This window comes from Suncus etruscus, chromosome 5, assembly GCF_024139225.1.
Source record: "Suncus etruscus isolate mSunEtr1 chromosome 5, mSunEtr1.pri.cur, whole genome shotgun sequence".
Lineage (NCBI taxonomy): Eukaryota > Metazoa > Chordata > Mammalia > Eulipotyphla > Soricidae > Suncus > Suncus etruscus.
In genome coordinates this window covers 53,081,191-53,102,357 of record NC_064852.1, presented here as the reverse complement: position 1 = coordinate 53,102,357, position 21,167 = coordinate 53,081,191, and the positions used below count along the sequence as shown (strand labels likewise).

General features: G+C 39.8%; 1 protein-coding gene and 1 non-coding gene across 2 annotated transcripts in view; both read left to right on the top strand.

The window, feature by feature from the left end:
- RAB8B (RAB8B, member RAS oncogene family) overlaps positions 1-21,167 on the top strand; it is an 87,404-nt gene that overhangs the window by 35,834 nt on the left and 30,403 nt on the right. The window lies entirely within an intron of this gene.
- LOC126010248 (small nucleolar RNA SNORA11) lies at positions 13,608-13,730 on the top strand. Its single transcript, XR_007496350.1, has one exon. It is a non-coding gene; the product is annotated as a small nucleolar RNA SNORA11 (small nucleolar RNA).

The following is a 21,167-nucleotide window of genomic DNA, read 5'->3' as shown; positions in this document are numbered from 1 at the left end:
AATTATTCCTGAAGACTTGGGGGACTATACGGATGCCAGGGATCAAACCCAAGTCAGTCACATACAAGGCAAATGCCCTACCTGCTGTGCTGTCATTCCAGCCCCAACCCAAAAATTAAAAAAAAAAAAAAAAAAAGAGGTTGTGGTATATAGACAGTATAGCAGTTATAAGAAAAGATGAACATTTTTTTTCTTTCGGTTTTTTTATACTGCATCTGGAGATGTTTAGGGCTTATCCCTGGTTGTGTTCAGGGGACTGACTATATCTGGTCTAAGGATTGAACTATGGTTGGCCATGTGCCTTATTCCCTGTATTATATTTCTCCAGCCCCTAGTAAAGGTGCAATGATGCAGTGTTGCAAGTTGGATGGAACCACATTAAGCTAAATAAGAAAGAGGGAGAAGGACAAACATTAGATAATCTTACTCTCTCATCTTCTGGTATATAGAAAAATAAGATAAGGGAATAGATGGTATCTAATGGTGATAAACCCTTTGCCTTAGAATGTAAAACTGAAATTTGAGTGGGGGGGGTGGTCCACACCTGACCATACTCGGGTTACTCCTGGCTCTGCACTCAGAAATGATTACTGGCAGGCTTGGGGATCCTGGGGGTCAAACCTGAGTCAGCTTTGTGCAAGGTAAACACCTTACCTGCTGTGCTACTCTGGCCCTAAAACTGAAATTTTTCGGGGGAAGTGGAGCCGTGGTTAGGTAAGTGGAGCATTGATTAGGGCTCACTCCTGGCTCTGCATTTACAGAATCATTCCTTATGGGACGGGGGTACTATATTGGGTACTGATACTCGAACTCAGATTTGGCTGTGTATAATGTAAGGGCCTACCTATTGTACTATTGCTCTGGCCCTTAAATCGAGCTTTTCTGGGGAGAGGTTATGGATGGATAGTGGAATGAAGAGAACTCAGATGCAGCATGAGGATGCTGATGAATGACATTTCGATGGCAATATGCAGAAACTGTGCACTAAAACCACAACATTAGCATTATTGTAGACATGTCTAAACTATAATAATGATGATGACGATATATTAAAAATCAGAAGTTAAAAATACACAAACTATATTTTGGGGGGGGGCACACCTGATTGTGCATTCAGGAATCACTTCTGGTAGGTTCAGAGAACCATTTGGGATGCTGGGAATTGAACCTGGGTTGGCCCTATGCAAGTCAAGTGCCCTACTCACTGTATTATCACTCCAGCCCCAATATCCAGACTCTTGACATGGGAATTTAGACATTAGAGTATTATTAAAACTGAGAGAATGATACAAAACCTTTGATTCTGTTCCTTTCTTTCCTTCTTTGATTTGTTGAAAAACTGCCAGATATGTCTTGATAGTGCTTGGGGCTTACTTCTGAATCTGTGCTCAGGTGTTACTCCTGGCAGGGTTCAGGGTAGCATATGGGGTGTCAGGGATCTTACCTGGGTCAGCCCAGTGTCAGTGTACAAGGCAAGAGCCCTTCCTACTTGTAGCATCTCTCTGGTTCCACTGTTCATTTCTTTCTTAAAGATTGCATTGTCTTCCATCCATTCTAAACTGAAAAACCTATTTTATGTATGCTTGGTTCTATCTTTTGGGTTTTTTTTTCCTTAATAATTGAAAAATTCTAGTGTTTATATTATAGGTTCTTTGTTATGTTTACCACCTAGAGCTATCCAGATATGAAACTTAATTTGCCATGATGATGCTTTCTAATAGGATCAGTTTGGAAATAGTGATCTTGAGTGTAATCAGAGGTAATTAATCAATGTCAGTTTTGAGTACTTACGCTATGCATAGGAAATAGGAGGGAGGTTTTAAAAGAAGTGCTGTAAGTAACAGATGAGGCTCCTCCTAAAAAGACTTATCTTTAATTCATTCCTATAAACAAGTATTGAACTGCTCAATCAGTTTTGTACTGTGTTAAATTATTTTCCTAAGACTAATTGGGAAGGCAAAACTTCTGTGACACAAGAATAATTAAATGCCACCTTTAATAATATTTATTTTCAATTATGAAAGGACAAAGAAAGTGGTGTTACAGATTTTTCTTACACTGCCAGGAGTTAAAAATGCTTCAACAAGGGCCGGGCGGTGGCGCTGGAGGTAAGGTGCCTGCCTTACCTGCGCTAGCCTAGGAGACGGACCTCGGTTCGATCCCCCGGCGTCCCATATGGTCCCCCAAGCCAGGAGCGACTTCTGAGCGCATAGCCAGGAGTAACCCCTGAGCGTTACCGGGTGTGGCCCAAAAACCAAAAAAAAAAAAAAAAAAAATGCTTCAACAAGGGGCTGGAGAGATAGCATAGCAGTAGGGCGTTTGCCTTGCATTCGGCCAATCCAGGATGGACCTGGGTTCAATTCTGGACATCCCATATGGTCCCCTGGGCCTGTCAGGAGCGATTTCTGAGCACAGCCAGGAGTAACCCCTAAGCGCTGTTGGGTGTGGCCCCAAAATCAAAACCAACCAACCAAACAAAGTTTAAACAAGGAATATCTGAGTGAATCATGGTGGAAGCATTTCTGAGGGTATTGAGGACTTGTGAAGAGCAGAGTTGGATATGTGGATGAGACAATGCTTTATTATATGGGTAATTGTAGGCTTCTCATAAGCTCAAAAGGTATCCCACATCCTGTGGTACTCACAGTCTCCCTTGAGTTAGGAGGGATTATAAATAACTAAGGAAGCTGCACTGTATGTGATCGAAGCTGGCACATGAGATGAGCAGAAAGGTTGGAGTCACTGTCAGTAGCTGAAGCTATATAGTTCTTCATGGCTTGACACCATCTGTGACTCACTGACGAACTTTTTTTTTTGGAAATTCTGGCTCCTAACTTGCCAGCGTATGACACTCCCAGTTCAGCTGGTCGTCCTGCCCTGAATTGCCGAGTAGACTGCGAAGATAATAAGGCCAGAATTGCTGGTCAGCTCCAGCTGGGCATCCTGCTGCATTCCTAGATAAGTTGCCAAATGTGTAGTTCCCTTCAGGATCAGGACATAGTGAGTAGAGGGTGGGGGGTGGGGGTGTCCTATACAGGTACTTGCTCTCTCCTCCAGGATCCCAAGTTCATGGTAGAAATGTTTTCTTCAAAGAATTCATTGGAAACAATTCATATTATTGTACACTTGATTCTTGGTTTATCTCAACCGCTGTCAGCTCATCTACTGATTTGATGGGCTGTAGCAGTATCTATTGGTTATAAACCAATAAACCCCAGATCTGAGTGCTTTACACTACTCTTGCAGCTAAGGGCTAATATAATGGTAACCAAGGTCAGTTTTTCCCCTCACAGCTTTTCCTTTCTTTTTCCCTGCCTAGGATTCTGGGCTAGCTAATTACAGACAGAATTCAGCCAGTCAGAGGCTTTGGCAGATTGGAGGGTGGAGAAATGATGAAACTAGAGTATCCCTTCTCCTTTTCTGTCTCAGCTGGTTTCTCCAGCAGAAATAACCTTTTTCTTTTTCTTTTTAAAATAATTATTTAAGCACTGTGGTTCCAAAATTGTTCATGATTTTCTGTCATAGAATTTATACTACCCTTCAGTGCACTTTTCCCACCACCAATGTCTTCAATTTCCCTCCTTCCTCCCACCCTTGTTTATCTCTGGGGCAGGCATTTTGCCTCTCTCTCTCTCTCTCTCTCTCTCTCTCTCTCTCTCTCTCTCTCTCTCTCTCTCTCTCTCTCTCTCTCTCTCTCCTTTTTTTCACACTGTGGTTTGCACTATTGTTAATGAAGGGGTACTATGCACAAAAAAAACCTTTTTCTGTGCACCTGCCCCACTAGATAGACCCACTGTCTTTCTTCTCTTGTCAGGCATCTCAGCCTTTAGTTAGTAATATTAGCTCCTGCCAAAGGGGTGGTAGTGGTTTCCTGCTATTGCTACACCTAAAGTTTATCTCGTTTGTCTCTTAGCAGTTTCATAACAATATATAAGCAGTTCCTTGTATTAAAGTCTTTCTCTTATGAATACCGGAAATGGTTATATTTTCCTGACTGATATACACTGATTTAAAAAAGAGGGTGGGGCTTAGTGTTTATTCCCTGTTTGCAAGCCCAGAAGCAGCTCTCAAACGGTCTATTCTTATTCAACAACATGTCTTTTAATGAAACTGTGGAACAATAAAGAGAACTCAGTGTTTGAAACCTCAGTAATGTCACAAAATAGTCTCATAGGTGGGTCAGATTTTAACATTTTTTTGTTTGGTTTTGGGCCACACTGGTGATGTTTAGGGTTTACTCCTGGCTCTGTGCTCAGGAATCACTCCTGGTGGTGCTAGGGGACCATATGAGATGCTGGGGATTGAACTCAGGTTGGCCGTGTGCAAAACAAATATTCCACCTGCTGTACTATTGCTCTAGTCCCATATTTTAATATTTTATGATCATTTTTAATGATTTCCACTGTAGTTTATTTAGATTCTTTTTGAACTGAACTACAGTCAGAGAAAAGTTTTATAAAGCCTTCATCTCTGGTTGGAAAAAATTCGCATACCTTTCCTTCCTTCCTTCCTTCCTTCCTTCCTTCCTTCCTTCCTTCCTTCCTTCCTTCCTTCCTTCCTCCTTCCTTCCTTCCTTCCTTCCTTCCTTCCTTCCTTCCTTCCTTCCTTCCTTCCTTCCTTCTTCTTCTTCCTTCCTTTCTTCCTTTCTTCCTTCCTTTCTTTCTTTCTTCCTTTTTCTGTCTTTTTCCCTCCCTCCCTCCCTCCCTCCCTCCCTCCCTCCCTCCCTCCCTCCCTCCCTCCCTCCTCCCTCCCCCTCCCTCCCTCCCTCCCTTCCTTCCTTCCTTCCTTCCTGTCATACCCAGCAGTGCTCAGGGGTTTCTTCTGGCTCTACACTCAGAAATTGCTCCTGGCAAGCTCAGGGGACCATATGGGATGCCAGGATTTGAACCACCGACCTTCTTCATGCAAGGCAAATGCCTTACCTCCATGCCATCTCTCCGGCCCCGTTTTTTTTTTTTTTTCAGGCTATACCAGCTCAGGGCTTACCCCTCATTCTGCTCAAGGTGTCACTCCTGAGTAGTGCTTCAGGGACCTTGTGGAATGCTGGAGATTGAACCTGGGTTGGTTGTCCCTACTCACTGTACTATATGTCTAGCCCCAGATATTAAGTATTAAAATAAATTAATTTTAAAACATTAAAATATGGGCCTAGATAAATAATACAGCAGGTAGAATATTTGTTTTGTACATGGCCCAGAAATTTACATGCATTTTAAAGATATCCTTCAAATGGCCAAGAAGTGCATCTTCCCACTGATAGTACTTCAGATGATCATAAAGAGCCTTGGTTCCATCTTGATTTTCTGTAGAATCAATATATTTCCTGAGGCCACATTTCTGTCACAGTCTGTATCTTGCAGTGGAGAAGATGTTCAATTTTGATGACACAGGATTGGCTTCACTCTTAGTAGCAAGCAGTTGCCTCTTGCACCTCTCCCCAGAATTCATATACTCATCAGTCATTACTTTTAACAAAGGGAAAGGGATATGTATATTTTCTTTGTATCTTGTTTAAGTGTAATTCTTTAACATGTATATTCTTCATTGTATATTTTACTAAGTAATTATAGCTTTTTCTTTTTATTTAGATTACCTAGTAAGAATTGCTTAGACATTAGTATAGATAGTACCCTTGGAGATTCTTTTGTGTTACTTATATAATTAGTTTGGAATTGTTTGGTGTGTTGTTATTTTTCCTCTTAGGCCCCAGTAGTATTCTGTGGCACAATTATTTTTGCCTGGGTACATTAAAATCAGGAAATAATAGATTTTAAGAGGAAGTATTATTCATTAGGGATGAAAACTCAGTAATTTCTGGTTATAGGGGGCACTCCACTCTGAGCAGTTGCCATAATGATTTGACTTATGCTTTAATCGTTCTTAGCTTCAAGAAAATTATGGTGTCTTTTGGGGAGAGACTTACTCCTACAGGACACTACTAGAAATGATGAGAAGTTTAAAGCCATTTTCTGGCTCATCGCACTTGAATTTGCCGGCATTCCTGATGTGATAAGGAAACCATAAATATGTACTGGCCTAGAAATTTGGGGGGCCTCTAGAATGAGTTGCTTCACTTCAAAATGGTGAAATGTAACCAAGAGATGTTTCAGAATATCATGAGTTCATTAAGTGCTTCATCAACATCTTTAAGTACTGTAACCTGAAAATGAAGACTGTGTTTTTGGGGGGAGAGGATCAGTTTGTTTGTTTATTTGTTTGTTTATTGGGTTTTTTGGCCATACCCAGTGACACTCAGGCGTTATTCCTGGCTATCCGCTTGCTCTTCTGGCTTGGGGGAACCATCCTAGGTCAGCCGTGTGCAAGGCAACACTCTACCACTCTTCCATTTCTCTGGACCCCAGTTTTGATATAAAATAGACTGGCAACGATGGAGGCTTTTTAGATTCAACAAATGTCAGGATGGTTATCTGTATTTCAGATTAGTCTAGAAAAAAGATTCTTGTGGAATGTCTATACCAAACATACCTAATATTTAGATATACCTAGAATGCATCCACATATGACTTACTGCTCTATTCAACTTTTAGTGCTATTCCTGGAAACTGGTTCATCCAAATCTTTTGTGCTTGGAATTAGTTCCCTCCAGGATGCACCCCTAATATTGCCACTTGAATCACAGAATTTCATTTGTGGCATAGGTGATAGTTTAATGAAGAGAGCTTAAATCTTAGGTCCTTAAAACATGGAAAAGTACTCCCACTCCACTACTAACTAACTCTATTACTTGCTTCCTTAACAAATTACTTCTCTGAGCCTCTGTTCTTCTTTTTACTTTGTTGTTAATGTATGCATATTTGGTTGGATGTCTGAATACTCAGTATTACATACTTTGGTTATTTTTTCAATAATGTATTTAAACACTGATTACAAACATGATTGTAGTTGGGTATTAGTCATACAAAGAATACCTCCCTTCACCAGTGCAACATTCCCACCACCAATGCCCCCTATCTTCCTCCTCTCCCTCCCCCTGCCTGTGTTTGAGACAGGCATTCTACTTCTCTCACTCATTAACGTTGTCATGGTAGTTATTAGTGTAGTTATTTTTCTAACTGCACTCACCACTCTTTGTGGTGAGCTTCAAATCATGAGCCGGTCCTTCTGGCCCTCATCTCTGGGCATTATTACAATAGTCTTTTATTTTTTTAACCTCATATATCAGTGAGATTATTATTCTCTCTCTTCCTCTCTCTCTCTCACTCTCTCTTTCTCTTTTTTTTTCTCCCCACCTCTTACCCCCTTTCTGCTTATTTCACTCAGCATAATAGTTTCCATGTATAGGAAAATTTTATGACTTCATCTCTCCTGATGGCTGCATAATATTCCATTGTGTATATATACCACAGTTTCTTTAGCTATTCTTCTGTTGAAGGGCATCTTGATTGTTTCCAGAGTCTGGCTATTGTAAATAGTGCTGCAATGAATATAGGTGTGAGAAAGGGATTTTTTAATTGTGTTTTTGTGTTCCTAGGGTATATTCCTAGGAGTGTTATAGCTGGATCATATGGAAGCTCAATTTCCAGTTTTTTAAGGAATCTTCTTATTGGTTTTTTTTTTTTTTTTTATAAAGGCTGGACTAGATGGCATTCCCACCAGCAATGAATGAGAGTTTCTTTCTCCCCACATCCCCACCCGCATTGATTGTTCTTTGTGATGTGTGCCAGTCTCTGTAGCATGAGATGGTACCTCGTGGTTGTTTTAATTTGCATTTCCCTGATGATTAGTGATATGGAGCATTTTTTCATGTGCCATTTATATTTCTTCTTTGAGGAAGTGTCTGTTCATTTCTTCTCCCCATTTTTTAATGGGGCTAGATTTTGTTGTTGTTGTTGTTATTGTTGTTGTAAAGTTCTGTCAGTACCCTGTATATCTTAGATATTAGCCCCTTATCTGATGGTTATTCGGTGAATAGTTTGATGTTTCCTCCTTAAAGATGTCTTTAATCTCAATGTTGTGTTTACCTAGTGTTGTTCTATATACCTTATGGTTTTGGGTCTGATGTCATGGTCTTTAATCTATTTAGATTTGACCTTTGTGCCTGGTGTTAGATGGAGGTCTGAGTTCACTTTTTTGCAAGTGGCTGACCAACTGTGCCAACACCACTTGTTGAAGAGTTTTCCTTGCTCCATTTTGCAGTTCTTGCTCCTTTATTAAAGATTAATTGATTATATGTCTGGGGAACATTCTCTGAATACTCAAGTCTATTCCACTGATCTGAGGGTCTGTCTTTATTTTATAGCCATGCTGTTTAAGTGACTATAGTTGTTTTTTTTTTTTTTTTTTTTTTTTTTGGGCCACACCCGGTAACGCTCAGGGCTTACTCCTGGCTATGTGCTCAGAAGTTGCTCCTGGCTTGGGGGACCATATGGGACACTGGGGGATCGGACCACGGTCCGTCCAAGGCTAGCGCAGGCAAGGCAGGCACCTTACCTTTAGCGCCACCGCCCGGCCCCGTGACTATAGTTTTTTAATACAATTTAAAGTTGGGGAAATTGATGCCCCATATTCCTTTTCCCTAGGGTTGTTCTAGCTATTTGCAGGTGTTTATTGTTACAAATGAATTTCAGGAGTGTTTGATCTACTTCTTTGAAGAATGTCATGGGTATGCTTAGAGGGATCACATTAAATCTGTACAATGCTTTGGGGACTATTGACATTTTAATGATGTTAATCCTCCCAATCCATGAGCAGGGTATGTGTCTCCATTTTCTTGTGTCCTCTTTTATTTCTGGAAGCAAGGTTTTGTAGTTTTCTTTGTATAGGACCTTCACATCTTTAGTTAAGTTGACTCCAAGATATTTGAGTTTTTGTGACGCTAATGTGAATGGAATTGTTTTTTTTTTTGTTTGTTTGTTTTTTTTTTTTTTTGGGCCACACCCGTTTGACGCTCAGGGGTTATTCCTGGCTATGTGCTCAGAAATCGCCCCTGGCTTGGGGGGACCATATGGGACGCCAGGGATCGAACCGCGGTCCGTTCCTTGGCTAGCGCTTGTAAGGCAGACACCTTACCTCTAGCGCCACCTTCCCGGCCCCGGAATTGTTTTTTTTTTAATGTCCCATTTTTTAAATCATTATTAGTGTATAAAAAGGCCATTGATTTTTGTGTGTTAATTTTGTAGCCTGCCACTTTGTTATATGAATCTATTGTTCCTAGAAGCTTTTTGGTATAGAGTCTTTATGATTTTCTAATTATAGTGTCATCTGCAAAAAGTGAGAGCTTGACTTCTTCCTATCCTATCTGGATGCCCTTGATGCACTTTGCTTATAATGTTCACTGGGGTTGACACATCTGCTTGCTGTGTCAGAATCCTTTCATATGTTGATCTCTAGAGCAACTTTAATTCTGGTGCTTTACCACTGGTACCAGATGTCCACTTACTTTGTTATGGCTTTGGGGATTGCAAGTGTCAGTGCCACCTATGTCCTGGATGGGACATATCATGTGGGATCTAGCTTATGGCCTCATACCTGCAAGGCAGTTTCTCTTTCACCAAGCTAGTCCTAGCCTCAGAGTTTTATCAGTGAAATGTTTTGGCGCTAATATATGTGGCAAATAGTAGGTATGTGACACTCAATGATAGCCTTTTGGTAGAAATTCATTATCTTATTACACATAATGATTAGGAGCCAAGGACCCATGACTACATACAACTGAGCTAAAGAGGTTTGTAGAGTATTTCTTCATCTCTGCTAATATAACTTAATAATGAATGAAAATTATTGTTATTCTGTCTAAATATGGTGTTGTGTTTAGATAATTAGCTAGTCATCGGAGATCTTCAGACAGAATTTATAATCTGACTAAAACTATTTAATATACTGGAGTGGTGGGAAGAAAATTAAAGTGAGCACCTATATACTTGAGTATAATCTGACTCGAATATAAGCCAATCTAAGTATAATCTGAACCCCCAATTTTACTCTAAAAACTGGGAAAAATTTAGTGACTTGAGTATAAGCCAAGGTGGAAAATGCATCAGCCACTGGTAAATTTCAAAAATAAAAATATATACTCAAAACAGTTACGATTGAGGAATCAGTGGGTTAGTTTTTCAATATTCATTGCTAAAGAAAAACTGTAAAATAGCAACAATAACTTTAAAAGTTTAAATGCAGTGCAGAAAACTGTAGTGTTTTTTTTTTTTTTTTTTTAGTTTTTGGGCCACACCCGGCGGTGCTCAGGGGTTACTCCTGGCTGTCTGCTCAGAAATAGCTCCTGGCAGGCACGGGGGACCATATGGGACACCGGGATTCGAACCAACCATCTTTGGTGCTGGATTGGCTGCTTGCAAGGCAAACGCCGCTGTGCTATCTCTCTGGGCCCAGAAAACTGTAGCTTAATAGGTAATCAAGCTAAATCACAAAGGTTAAAATCCTTCAAAACTGGATTCCTCCTTCTCATCTCTGTTCAAACAGTTTCAGCTGTATCCGATGTGAGGTTATCAGCGTAGATATTGTCATCATCACTGAGTTCGCAGATATCATCAGCACTGCTCTTGGTCTTATACAAAGCGCAGAATATTGTGGGTTAAATAGTTCAGTGGCATGCACTTCAATTTAGCTGAGACTTATGGACTTGAGCTGAAGCACCAACCCCACCAGCAGACAGCAGAAGACGACTGGAGACTATGTGCATTTGATTTGGTGTGCGGATCATAACCTGTATGACCCGAGTATAAATCTTGTGTCTGAAAAACTTGGCTTGCACTCAAGTATAAAAACTTTTAGGGGCCACGCCCAGTGATGCTCAGAGGTAATTCTTGCCTCTGTGGTCAGGGGTCATTCCTGGCAGTGCTCAGGGGGCCATATGTGGTGCCAAGCATTGAACTGGAGTTGGCCACATGCAAAACAAATGACTCACCTCCCCTGTACTATCTCAGGCCTCTGCCATTCCTAAATATTAAGCCAAATTTGTTTCTAAAAAGTGAAGAATTACTTTTTACCATTTTTGCTGTTTGTGACAGATGAGTGCCACTTGTTTGCTCTCAGCCACAGGGGCAATGATAACAATATGCTTGCTGTGGAAATTTCAAGCAGGCAGTTTTATAAGACTGTCTTAGGAAATCATTTTTTTTTTTTTTGGCTCATCTGGTATGAGTTTGTACTCCTGAGTTACAAACCATAGAGTATTATCTTTATTGGATACATAATGAGATATCCACAGAGATCTTATAATGAGATCTCCATAGTTTCAGAACTTTTATCTCAGTGCCTTACATACTGTCAGGCTCAGTGTTCTTATAAACTAAGTATTAAAAAGTTCCCCTCATCAGTCAATTTCATCTTTTTAAATTAAATTTATATTTGACTAAGATGAACATATATATATATGGCTGAACACTCTGGTCATATCTTTTGTTTCCAGAGTGAAGCTGTTTCAGTCTTTTTTTTTTTTTGTTGTTGTTCTATAGTTGAGTAATGGACTATATTCACACATAGGCTGAGGATTTGGTTGCAAAGTCTGAAAAGTGTTCAATTCTGTAGTTGAGACTCTTTCTATCTTTGATATCATAATCTACAATTGAACTTCAACCTAGAGTCCAACAAAGGGTTATCTGAGGTAGATGGAATGACAGTTTTTCTGGATGCGTGTTTTTTTCCTGCTTTCTGCTGTCATTGGCAGATGTATATGCCAATTCTTGCAGTCCAGACTGGGGTGTGGCAGGAGTGGTAGAGCACATTCCTTCCATCTGTGAGGTCTGGACCCTGACCCTTGTACTCCCCACATCACTGGGTGTGACCCCACAGCAATTCAAAAAGAACTGTAGCTGTCCAGTGGTTGGGCTCTCCTCCTGGCCTTTAGTGGCTAATTTCATGTTCCTAATTTTACTGATAGATTTTAAGGGGTTAAACATACACAGTCACAGTATATCTTGTATTTGAACTTATTTTTACATCACCATCATAAGCATTTTCCTGCCCACATGACTGCCCAAACCAAACTGCTAGCATGAATAATACTGGAATAGCCAAATGTGGAAATCCTGCTCTAGGCTTGCCCGAGGACAGTGAATCAGTCAAATGATCATGTGATTGGTTATTTCTGTTGTTGTTTTTATATTAGTAACTGAAGATTATAGCTAAATGCTACCAGTGTACATTGGAATCAATCAGAAACTGAGAAAGAATTTGACATTGTAAATTTCCACCATTTCAATTGCAGAGGTATTTTCAGCTTGTTGACTATGATTTTTTTTTCTATTTACTGCTTACTGTATATATGTGTATATATCTATACATATATAAAACATATATAATATATGAAAATATATACATATATTTAAAACTACACATTGCTCCGTCTACTTCTAAGAGTCAAGAATTCCCTACCCTCTGTTTCCCTGCATTTACCTTAGAACTAATTTGTAGTTATTACTGTTTCTTTTTTTAAACTCCATTGTGTTATGGGTCCTTAATAATGTAATAGGAAGTTTAGTCAAAAATTCTGGACAAACAGTACAGGGATTATGGCTCTTGCCTTGCATGGAACCAACTCTGGCTCATTCTTGACAATAACTACTGTCTGTTGGAGTGTGTCCCTTCCCCTCCAACCCCCCACTGCCAAGAGTGATCCCTGAGCACTGCTGGGATCAAACAAGATTGACTAAGCAAAGGCAGGAGAGACAATGCAGGAGGTAGGCATATTTACCTTGCATGTGGGGGTAGGGATTGTAGCCCTGCTATAAAGCTCCTTTACACCACATCTAGTCTGCTAAAAGTGGGTGAGAAGGGTGATGGGAAAATTCAGAGAGGTGTAGAAGCCTCAGGTGATATTGGTGGGTACTTTTTGTTTGTTTCCTTAAAGAAGGCAGATTTCCATGGGCCCAGAGAGATAGCACAGCCGTAGGGCATTTGCCTTTCAAGTAGCGGACCCAGGACCAATAGCGTTTTGAATCCTGGCATCCCATATGGTTCCCCATGTCTGCCAGGAGCAATTTCTGAGCACAGAGCCAGGAGTAACCCCTTGCAACTGCCAGGTATAGCCCAAAAACCAAAAAAAAAAAAGAGGGGGCAGATTTCCAGAGAAACACTTTGAAGCATTGCTTATGGGACAGAGAGATAACCCAGTGAATTTAGTACATGCTTTTTTTTGTCTTTGTTTTTTGGGTCACAGCTGGCAGCGCAAAGGGGTTACTCCTGGCTCTATGCTCAGATATTGCTCCTGCCAGGCTCAGGGGACCATATGGGATGCCGGGATTGGAACCACCGTCCTTCTGCATGCAAGGCAAATGCCTTACCTCCATGCTATCTCTCAGGCCCCAGTACATGCTTTATAATGGGAGGCCTGAGTTCTATTTCCAGTACTACATAGGGTTACTACCAGGAGCAGTCCCAAGCATAGGGCTTCGAATAGGTTCTAAGAGCACACAGGGTGTGGCCTCAAAACTAAAGTGAATAAGTGAATAAGCATTTAAAAAAATGAAAATTGTTGCTTAGTCCAGAGAGTAAGGCTCTTTTATGGGGAGCCTTGTATATGGCTTTATTGGTTACAACTTTGGATCAAATCCTTTGCACCCATCATATGTAGTCCTCTGAATATTGCTAGGTTTGACTTTGCCCAATCCACATTCACCAAAATATTGCTTGAGATTTGCTTAGAGCAGAGTGCTTGAAGAAATGGCTCCTCTGTTCATACCATACCCAACAGAAATCTGGGTCCATGAATAAAGGGCACAAAGCTTGCCTCTAATGAAAAATATCTCACATGTCTCACATGAATAAAAGAACCAGTCAATACATTTCTTAGTTAAAAAGAATACTTGGGGCTGGAGTGATAGCACAGTGGTAGGGCCTTTGCCTTGCACGTCTAGGACAGACCTTGGTTTGACACACACACCCTCACCCCGCATGTCCCATATGGCCAGGGAGTAACCCCTGAGCGTCACAGGGTGTGGCCCATAAAGCAAACAAAACAAAAAGACAAAAAACAAAAAAACAAAAACCTCACTTGTCACTGTGGTGTAGGTTTTCTACTTCCCTACACCTCAAATCCTCCAACTAGGATTTGGAAGTAGGGATAATTATCATCAAGTATTTGATGATACATTCACTGTAGCATTCTGACCAACCTGTATAGTATATTTAGGCTTTGAATATTGTTCTTACTTGTTTGTTATGTGTTTGATGTTTAAGGTGACAATTACCTGTGGCCAAGAAAAAAGAAACTAGTGTGAAGTGTTCTAATTCTTTGTTCCAGACAGCATCTGTAGTTCTAAGAGTGAAAGTGGTTTAGAGCAACCCAGGTATACCATTGTATTCTGTCTTAAATGCCAAGTCAAGAAAGTGGTAGAAAGCAGAGTTCATTTATTTATTGGAGGATGTCCTAAGTATTTATTGGAGGATTGTTATATATAAAGCTGTGCATAACTGGTTTATAGAAGTGTTGGAAGAGTCTAGAGTTGTCAACTTGTAAACAGTTGTCTTTACATGTCAGGATGATATGAACATCAATAAAATTTGTTTTCCCTTGAATTTTGGGCCACACTGGCTATACTTGGAGGTTTATTCCTGGTTCTGCATTCATCGGTCAATCACCACTGGAAGACTTGGAATCATATGGAATGTTGGGGATCAAACCCTGGTCAGCCATGTGCAAGGCAACTACTCTTACCAATTGTACAATCTCTCTGGCCCAGTTTTTTACTTTTGACTGGGAAAAAATTATTTTGGTGACATTTTTGTTGATTTTTACCTCAATTTTTGACTTGCATATACTCCATCTATTTGTTTAAGCCGTACTCATTAGCAGGAACTCACATTATCCATCTATCCCTCTACAGCAGTGAACAGTAAATACTCCTTATTTTTACTAGACTCTTGTAGTATTAATGTGTGTTAATGTTGGTTTTGATGAAGAAAAGATTTGTGATAATGAAATTAAGAGGACTGTGAGTTTGAAGTTACGTTTGCTCGTTTTATTTTTTTCTTTTGTGGAACCATTTTTGGGTTTGCTTGAGGCTGAAGTTACTCATTGCCATACATGATAGTGCTCTCAGGATACAGAGCATGTTCTGACAGGCTCCAGTTAGGGCTAGACACATCAAAAGCCTGTGCTCTATCACTTGAGCTGCCTCTCTGGCCCTACATTTAAGTTTCCCTGATCACTTTCCTTTTAGCTATATATGATGTTGCCCCCTGGGGGCACTGAAGCAATACAGGAGAGTGGGAACAGCATTGGGTGCACTAAGGAGGGAACTTGGGTCATTTGCATGAAGGAGAGAGATTTATAGAGAAACCCTGAGTTGTTATTTTCATTTTTCTTTTTTTGCTTGGCTTAAGAATCACTCCTAATGGGCATGGGGGACCAAATAGGATACCGGGATCAAACCCAGGCCAGCCACATACAAGACAAACACCCTACCTGCTATGCTATCGCTCTGGTCCTCTGTTGTTTTGTTTTCTGAAAAGTGGATGTTAGAAGAAACAAGTTTGGGAACCTCTGATCTAGAGAAAAATAAATGATAGATGAGGAAAGGGTAAGATAGAAATTGAGGAAAGAGGAAACTATGACTTTAGTAATTTGGCATATAGAATAATACTCTATACATTTGTTCGTTTTTGTTAATTTTGGGACCATACCTGGCTGTCCTCTCAGCTTTCTACTCCTTACTCTGCATCTGAACTCAGGGATCCATCCAAGAGAGGGTTAGGAACCTTATGGGATTAAACTTGAGTCAGCTGCTTGCAAGGCAAGCACTCAGTACTGTTGCTCCAGCTTTCCATAAAATATTTTTATTCATATTAATTGCAAGGAAAACAGATAAATTTTACATTTTACTATAAGCTGAACTCCTTACTGATAAAATTTACATTGTACTATAAGCTGAAATATGAAACAAGTGACTTAGAATTTTTCTTAGAAAATAATTAAAGTAGCAAAATATAATTTCAGTCTAGTTACTCTCTGGTAGTTTACATAGATAATTTTTTGGGGCAGGGGACTATTTTAAGAACTCTTTCTCTAAGGAAAATTATATCACTTGTTTTTAGTTAATTGTACTATATGTAGTGTTGCTTTTTTTTTTTTTTCCTTTGTAGCTTTCACTTATCTCCAGATGAATGGAAAATCTGATACATGGTCAATACTTGGAAAGACTAAACAATTAGTTTCACTGTACTTTTTATGCAACATCATTGGAATGTAGTTGTAATTTTTTCCACTTATAATTCCAGTGATTTAGCCATATGTTTTCCCATAGCAATAGTGTATAAAATTAGGGGTTTTCATCCACCCCAATCTTATGAATAGCTCCAATATTCCCTTTACCCTAAAACAGGTAAAGCTGTACAACCATCAGCAGCAAGTGGTAATATGCATCACTGTTTACTTACACCATAAATAAGTATAATTTACCCTTTGTTGTCAGAGTGCAAAGAAAGAATGTCCAGGTTCAGAAAGTGATAGTAATTTTTGTAGGAGGGTTTGCTGACCATAAGACATGTTTGAAACAGTAGATTAAACAGATTCAGCAGGTTTCATTATGGAGCAGTTTTGTTCTTTGGGTTATCATATTTATAGTGAGGATTCTGGGCTTTATATTTAAGGAAATTGAATTCATAAATTAGGTCTTGGTGCAGAGAAGATAAAACTGCTCATAGAAAACATCGAAACTCCACATTTTGGCAACTCAAGCTACATTGCAACTTCCAGATTGAGTAGCACTTACAACATTTCCTTTTGGAAGTGCAAGATTTGCAGAAAGACTTGTCATACATTTATTTGGCTATTCTCAAACGGTAAACTGAATGCTGGGTAATTTCTGTGACACCTTAATCAGATTTAATGTTCTAGTTTCTTTCTGGGTATTTCTGCATACTTGAGTTATCGTAGTGTTATTACACTTCATTTGCCAGTTCTTTTTTCCTCTCGGCATTGTGGTAACTCCAGTATTTAGAAACCTTGGTATATATAGTGATTTGTTACTTTTTCCTTTTAATTCCCTAAGATATTTTAAGGGTTAATCAGATCTGAGTGTCTTAATCTATAGAATCTTGAGATACTCAAATAAGGGCATTATTTAAAGGTCCTCTATTTTTGTATCTGTCACATATGTTTCATGGCTGAAAAAATGAATAGATCCTGATTTCTAAACTTAGTATGTGGATTTGTTGTATTTTGTTGGTTGTGGTTAGATTTTATGGGTACAGCTGTCTTACGAAGACTGCCAAGAATTGAGTTCAATTCAGTAACAAGTCTAAAACAGTGTAAAGCTGTACAACCTTCAGCAAGAAGTGTTAATATGCGTCCCTGTTTACTTACACATAAATGAGGTTAGTTTACCTTTTCATATTCATAGAAAGGAGAACAAAGAAGTCTGAAAGCTTCTGGTTTGTTTTTAGTATAAAAGATTCTCTTTTTAGGGCCCGGAGAGATAGCACAGTGGCGTTTGCCTTGCAAGCAGCCAATCTAGGACCAAAGGTGGTTGGTTCGAATCCTGGTGTCCCATATGGTCCCCTGTGCCTGCCAGGAGCTATTTCTGAGCAGACAGCCAGGAGTAACCCCTGAGCACCGCCGGGTGTGGCCCAAAAACAAAAAAAAAAAACAAAACAAAAAAAAAAAAAAGATTCTCTTTTTAAGGTTAAATTATATTTAGAGAACACTTATTAATCCACTTTTGTTAAGAAAAACGACCTTTTTTGTTCTGTTGGATTAAATAATTCTGACATGTTTGATGCCAAGTGATCATTGCAAATAATTAGAATTGAATTAATTCCATTTTAGTGATAGCCCAGTGCGCAGGACATTTGCCTTGCATGCGGCTGACCTGGGTTCGATCCCTGCCTTTTTTTAAATATAATTTTTATTTTAATCATAGTGGCCTACATATCATTGACAATAATATTTTAGGTACATATTAACATAAAATCAGGGGAATTCCCATCACCAAATTGCCCTTTTTCCACCTCCGTTCCCGTCCTACCTCCCATATCCTTCTCCCTCACCCCCGGGGCTGTCAGAATAAGTGGTCCCCTCTGAGCCTAGCTAACTACTTAGTGGTCCTACACCTGTTTGGCCTTGGTATCTCCCTTATTTCCCGCTCTAGTTGGGAGGCGGGACTAGATAGTTCCAGTTATGTGGTTTTGTTTGAAGAAGAGAGAAGTAATAAACTGGAGGAAAAATCAAATATGCTGAAAATGGGCAGAGTCCTTCTGGAAGCTCTCATCCTATTTTTGAGAGATGATGGGGGTAAAGGAGGTGGAACACCACAACAGTACAAAAAGAAGTGCCAAATAAAACATCCAGTGATAAAGATAAGCACCACATAAAGGCCATAGTCTTGATAAAAAAAACATGGCAGATCACATAAAGGAAGAAAAGAAAAGAAGAAAAATAAATAAATATGAACGGAGACAACAACTTCAATAACCACACCAAAACAATAAATCGGCAAAAACTAGATAAATAAATAATTAGAAATAAACAAATAATTAGAATTGAATTAATTTCATTTTAGTGATAGATACCCCAGTGCTCAGGACGTTTGCCTTGCATGCGGCTGTCCTGGGTTTGATCCCTGCCTTTTTTTTTTTTTGTGCATTCCCCTGTGGTTGGAAGAATGACACAGGTCCAGGATGGCCCTTAATTATTTTTTTTTTTGTTTGTTTGTTTTGTTTTGTTTTGGGGACTATGTGGTAGTGCTTAGGACCTGTCTCTGCACTTAGGGATTACTCCTGGTGGAGTTCAGGGGATCATATTGGTGTCAGGGATCAAATTCGGGTCAGCCATATGCAAAACATGCACCTTATGGAGTGCACTATCTCTGTGGTCCCTAGATGAAAAAAAAACAAAAAACCATAATAACTGCCTGTGACAGTGACTGGTTTCAAAATTAGGTTTAGTCAGAACCCAACATTCTTGTCATTATAATCCAGAAACAAGAGGTGATAGGAAGATCACTGGAGATTTGGAGGAAATACTTCTGTTTCAAGGAAGAAACACAGGAAGATGATCTCTTTCTTTTTTTTTTTTTCCTTTCTCTCTCTCTCTTTTTTTTTTGTTTTTGTTTTTGTGGTCAGGAATTGCAATCAGAGGATGAAATTGATATTCCCAGGAGGCCAAAACTAAGAGGTGGTTCAGAGAAAAGAGCCAGAACAACAGGATTGAGCTGTCCTTGAACACCAACGCAGCATTGTGCTTGCTATGAGTCAACACATTACCTTAAGCTAGTTTGATTTGGAGTTTCTGTTATTTGTAGCAGAAAGCATCCTAATTGATAAAATTCTATTATTATTTTATGGCTGGATTTTCTTTTACTCCCAGAGTAACCACAGGAAGCTAGTTTCCCTTGGAATTTTATTGCTTTTATTTCTACTCCTCTTTTGTTATTGTTGGGATGATGGAAAAGTGTCCCACTTGTCCTCCCTGGGGGTCAGTCACACTTGCTGGATGTGGACTTGCCTCTTTTATTAGTTGCAGATTGATAGAATTTATACCTTCAGTAAGGCTGGCTCTGTTGGCCAAGAATTCCCTGCAGTGCTGAGTCTCACAGCAGAGTGGACAAGTTCCTGCCCAATGTATATAGGTACCCAAAAGCTTGAACTCAAGACCATGTGCATGCAAAGCCTGCTTTCTCAGTCACTAAACTCTTCTCTCAGGTCCTTCCTTTACAGTTAAAAGTAATCGTAATTTTTAGTCCATTTTATTGATCTAATCACAGCTGATTTTAAAGATCTTTATTTTCTCAATGTAATGTGATTTTTCAGTATTTTTATTTTTAATTATGGAGACAGCATAGATCTCCCAGGATTCTTGGTTCTTGCCACATTTGGTAGATTTTAACCTTTACTGATTTGACAAAGACTAGAACTTTTTCTTTCATATCTGCTTTCATTGTAATTGCACTAGCACTGAGAAGATGAAACCCTTGCTTGCTATGAAAGTGGTTTAGAGCAGTGTTTTTCCCCAGGGGGGCACATAGTTCCTTGAAGCCTCTAGGATATCCCAAAGGGGACTGGTGAAAAGTGGGTAAAAAATAGGGTGCCATGGGGACTATTGGTAAGATAGGGATGGATCACAGGAAGTTCCACAGTTGGAAAAAGGTTTAGAAACCCTGGCTTAGAGTAAGAAGATGAAAAATTTTGTAACAGAGGTTTTACTTGTGGTGCACAAGCCAAACCTGAGGGTGGGCTGGACATGGCTGAGTGGAGAGACTGTAAAGGAAGTGACACCTTCAGACACCCTTACCCCATGAGGTGTGATGCTGGGGGAACAGGAACAGAAGAAAGAGGATGTTGGACAAAAAAGCTTGGGGGACTGTCAGAAAGGCTCTGGGGTTTTCTATGTGCTGAGGGTGGGGCATCTAGTGGGCATGAAGATTGTGTGACCCAACCAGGGAGGCTGGATTCATGGCTTCTGGGGCAGTGTGGTGGGAAAAGTCATTTTCTCAGAGGCTAGCAGGAAGAGAAGGAAGTACTGCATTCTAGGAAGCTGTTCCCATGTGTGAAACAAGCAAGCTAATTGAATCTGAATGCATACTACTTTACATTAGAGTGGAATTCCCAAAACACACTCAGACTTGTCATCTAATTTATCGGATTAGATCCCCTCAACTTTTTTTTAAAAAAGGATGAAGATACAAAGGTTCAGAGCCATTAAGCAATCTTCTCAAAGTTATTGACTTTCCAACCTAGTGCTTTTCAATGATAAACAATATTTTCCATATTTGGTAAAATTCAAGTTGTACTAATTTGATCGTGTTTTACAGCATTTTCTAGTAACTGGCTCTTGACAGCAATATAAACAAAAGTGAAATACCACAGTCCACAACTTCATAAACACAGAACTTTTAAATAGTGAGATGGATTAGTATCACAGATAATGGATGAGTCCTCTCAAATGACAAAAAGGGGGGCCGGAGAGATAGCATGGAGGTAAGGCATTTGCCTTTCATGCAGGAGGTCATCGGTTCGAATCCCGGTGCCCCATATGGTCCCCCGTGCCTGCCAGGAGCAATTTCTGAGCCTGGAGCCAGAAATAACCCCTGAGCACTGCCGGGTGTGACCACAAAACACACACACACACACACACACACACACACACACACACACACTCAAATGACAAAAAGGTACTTCTTTTAACAAACAAAACCCAAGACAAGGTCAGTGCAAGGTTTCTAAATGTGTTAAAGCATGGGGAGTAACAGACT